The sequence below is a fragment of the Nematolebias whitei genome, chromosome 18 (assembly GCF_014905685.2).
Source record: "Nematolebias whitei isolate Nwh7 chromosome 18, NemWhi1, whole genome shotgun sequence".
NCBI classification, from domain to species: Eukaryota; Metazoa; Chordata; class Actinopteri; order Cyprinodontiformes; family Rivulidae; genus Nematolebias; species Nematolebias whitei.
This window is the reverse complement of record NC_056515.1, coordinates 31,299,656-31,304,309: the sequence shown is the minus strand read 5'-3', so window position 1 is coordinate 31,304,309 and position 4,654 is coordinate 31,299,656.

The following is a 4,654-nucleotide window of genomic DNA, read 5'->3' as shown; positions in this document are numbered from 1 at the left end:
TTTGGGGATCATTCGGATGAAACGTGGAAACTTTTTGTGGATAATATAAATTTGTAAAGCTTGAATGAGGGTTTCATAAAGAGCATTAAGTTATGCCTGATTATTATTACCTACTAGAAATTTAATATATGTCCTCTGATGTACATAACTTTCAGTGCTAAAGATACAAAAAGAAGTCTGTTGGCTCTTTGTCTTAACGAACATTACCATGTGACAGACAGCAGCTGTGCATTCATGTAAAATATTCAGACATGCAGGCAGCAGACGAGGAGAATTTTGTCTGATAAAATCTCAAGCTGCAGTTGATGTTGACCTAAAACCTGCGTCCTTGTTAGACGTATGAAGGATTTTTTATCACACCATTTTCTAAACAGCTCTGAAAGGTGAAAACTAGCAAGATCAATGGTTTTTCTGACTGTATTTAATATGAATGTACTGTGCAATCCTTAAAAAGAACAAGACAATACACGGAGACTACATAGACCTGTTGAGGATTAACACACTTTCTTCTCAAACAAAAAAAATAATTTTAAATTCTGTTCATGATGCAGAACATGTATCCGACAGATTTTTCTTTCATTCTACAACATGATTTTCTTCTCTCTTATAGACAATCCGAGTTCTGAGGAAAATGGTGAATGTTTTACCTGTAAGTATAAAACTGATGATCATGGAGAGGTGGCAATATTCAGATGAGCTTTCCACTGCACTATTACCTTCAGACAGGATCAGGAGTTTTATAATTTTGTAGAGTAGATTATTTTTCTCCCTCTTTGCATTTAAATTATTGTTTAATATTAGTGCTTCTAACAACAACAACAACAACAACAACAACAACAACAACAACAACAACAACAAATAATAATAATAATAATAATAATAATAATGATAATTATTATTATTATTATTAATGTTATTTCTATAGTGCTTTTCTAAATACTCAGACGCTTTACATGAGCTAAAAAATATAAAATCAACAATGCATCACATAAGAACACAATAAAACATTTAAAATGGGCACATTTAAACATTAAAAGCAATTTTAAACAATCTGGATTATAAGGTAGCTGTAATCAGCAGAATGATGAGAAATTCTCAAAACACCAGAGGCTGTGCTCCAAAAGGCAATTTATTTTTCTGACAAAAGGTGATGTCAGAAAATTAATTAAGCATATAAGCTTAAGCATTAATGCTTTAATATTCATATCACGTTATCTCCATTATATGATAAATTGGATATATATTCAGTTAGATGGGAACCAGAAGTCACCAGATGAGTAATCCAACCTACCTCATAATCCTAGTCTACCTCATCATCCTGTGGTCTACCTTATTTTCCCAGAAGTTGAGCTCACCTTGCCCTCCAGAGGACCGCTTTAGACTTTGTATGAAATAACCTTGATTTTTTTTTTTCCCCATTTTGGAATTTACCCTTTGACTTTTTAGAATCTACCTCAACATCTGCTGGAATTCTTCAGCTGTATGGACACCATTATTTGCGATTCATCCACCATGGAATTGGGTTGTAAATTGCAAGTGGGGGAAATGTAGTGCCATACATCAGACCACTACTCTCTGACTCTTAAATTTATAGGTTTATACAAACATTCATTTTTGCTTACCTTGCCCCACCAGTCTCTGGACAATATCATAAGACATCTGAGATTTTCAGCTTTTAAGTTGTCACACCAAGATTTATTAAAACAGACTTCCTTTGTTAACTCTCAAGTTTGTTTTTTCTCTCTAAGCATTAAGCATAATAAAATTAATTTCTCATCAGTAAATTGTAAATATCTCCAGTTTTAAGTTAATTCATAAGAATAATTTTGGCCCTGCAGGGTGACGTTCTTATAACAAAGTGCACTTACAACACTGAGGACAGGAGCAAACCCACAGTGGTAAGGAAATTCTATGTCATTAACATAAATTTCAACAGTTTTCTGCAATATATTTGCTGTATGTATTTAATTCTGCTTTGCTTACAGGGAGGTTTTGGCATCATGGAGGAGATGTGCGTGAACTACATTCACTACTACCCTCAAACTCAGTTGGAACTCTGTAAGAGCCACGTTGATCCTGGATACCTGCAGAAATATTTTACCTTCATCAGCAGGTGTGGACATTGTCACCCTCCCTGAACCCACCAACTTGTTCCTTTAGTTTTTACTTCTGTATTATTTATTTATTTACTGACATATTTCAATTATCTGACATAAAAGCTCACAATGTCCAAAGTGTATGACAAGAATCAAATATAATTGCTCAGCAAAATAAAAATATATTGGAGAATGTTTAAAAATTAGCTAAATTTGGTCCTGTTTTAGTTTCATGTCCACACTGTCAACTTCACATTAAAGTGATAGATCAGATCTTTTTATTTAGGGTTTTGTAAAATTACCTGTTGTAGATGGCTACTTGAAATACCTCTCTTTGGATGATAAAATAGCAACAGCTTGAATCATTTTGACATTGATGAGACTGGAGTTGATTTAAAGACTGCAGCAATACTATTTAAATTGGCCCCACTCCAAACACTTGTCAAAAATAAACTATTTTTTCAAACTGAGGTAGATCAAAGCGCTGTCTACAACAGGTAGGATATTTATTCTTAAGCTTTCCACAAACCTCTGCTTCAAATGCCCTGAACTTTTCATTTAACATCTCCAATTATCCAGGTTTAATGGAAACGATCAGTGTGTGTGCGCTGAGGTCAGCGTGACGGAGCAGTTCTCTCAGCTCCACTGGGATGAATTTACTGGAGAAGTGCTAGACTCACTTTATAACACAGCTCCCTTCTACATGCACTGCAACCAGTCGACCGCACGCCTCTTTCCCGTGAGTCTCCAGCAACACACACACTAGTTAAACCAGTTCAACAGCAGTTTTAAGGCAGAGTCAAACTCACTCACTTCCACTAATTTCTTAGATGCATCGTATTTTATACACTGTCCAGAAAGAACTGTGTTGCTACTTTTATGCTACTTTTATAAAAACCAGCTGTTTAAATATGAATGGGAAGATTTGTTTGGCTTCCTAAGAATTTTTTAATAAAAACTTAGTTGTAGCGAAAGGAACATTGTCTTTAAACAGCCCTTCTGGTGATGTTGCCAATTAGCACTTTGCTATAAACACAGATCCATTCATTGTTTTTATCTTCTTCAGGGTGAATGGGAAAAGCAGCCGTTACCAGAGGTAACCTCAGTCCTTCCAAAACCTCGATACCCCTGCGAAGGTGGGACAGTACCCACTAGTTGAACCTGTGCAGCCGTTAGCGGGTCGTTTAATTCTTCAAAGGGTTTAAAAAGTTTCTGTGATGTAGCCGAGTTTGTCTTAGTTTCATCTTAGTGTTAGATGCTCTGTGCATTTCATCCACTATTAGCTGTGATTACACAGCTCCACTGTCTGAGGTTATTATTAGTGCATACTAATTAAGTTAATAACAGTCCTGTTCATGTCATATTTCAAAGAAATTATATGGACTTTCATGTACGACACACACACAAAAATGTTTTTAAAATTAAAGACGCATAGAAAAGATGCAGGCATTAAATGTTTCCTCCAGTATTTTGTTATTCAAACATGAGGTGTGTAAGATGACAAATAATTAAAGTTAATAGTTCAAATGTGGTGTATTTGATTGTTTATTAAAAGATTACAATGTTGACCCCTCTGTTGCTTCATTTCTTTTTCTTTGAAAATTTTCTGCATATTCATCCTCTTATCTTTGGTCGGATCGGGGAGCCAACAGGTGCACGAATTAAACCTATACATCCTTCTCCTCAGCTCCTCTTAGACTAGACTCATCTGGGTCTTTCTTGGAGTCTCCCCCCAGTCGTCCATGGGAGACACGCAGGCATCCCAATCAGAGGCGTGATCGACCTCAACTGACGCTATTCAATGAGGAGAAGCAACAGTTTTCCGGTTCCAGGATCTCATACTTTTGACCATAATCTATACATTATGACTATAGGTGGAGGTTGTAACAGACGGGCCAGTAGGCCTGTCGCAATGAACAATAAATCAATTAATTGCATGATAAATGAAAATGATCAACCAAAAGGCTCAACTCGGATGCTCTTCACTGACCCCTCCCTTTCTCTTTAAAATACATTTTAACCATCCAAAATAGTGTTTTTGGATCGCTAAAAGCAGCTAAGCTGAGAAGCTAAGCTACGAGCTAAGCCAACAGGTTGACCTCGGGGAAAAAACCTGTCTTGTCGAAACTCCAAAATTCACGGTTGAAACCCGTGCCTTTGTGTAAAAAGTTTTTCTCTGCAAAAAAGAAGCTGAGAACTTGTTTATTGATTTTTTTTATTAAAAGCTTTATGTGACAAATCCTATGCTAAAGAGCTCAAACCACAGAGCGTCCGCCATTTTGAGAACCGAAGAGAGACAGCCCATGTCACGTCAAGGGGCCTCTCTCCCATTTTTCTTAAGTGACATGCTGCTCGCTCCCTCACTATCCATCCTTCGGTTCAAACAGTCATATTGCCATACGGTGGTCAAAAAAGGTACTACATGCAAAAAAAATTAACCAACATTTCTTCTTAAATTTGACAATAATTATTAATTATTGTTTGACAATAATTAGACAATAATTACTAATTGTCAAATTTCAAACAATATCATTTATCGCAATAATTTCTTGGACAAA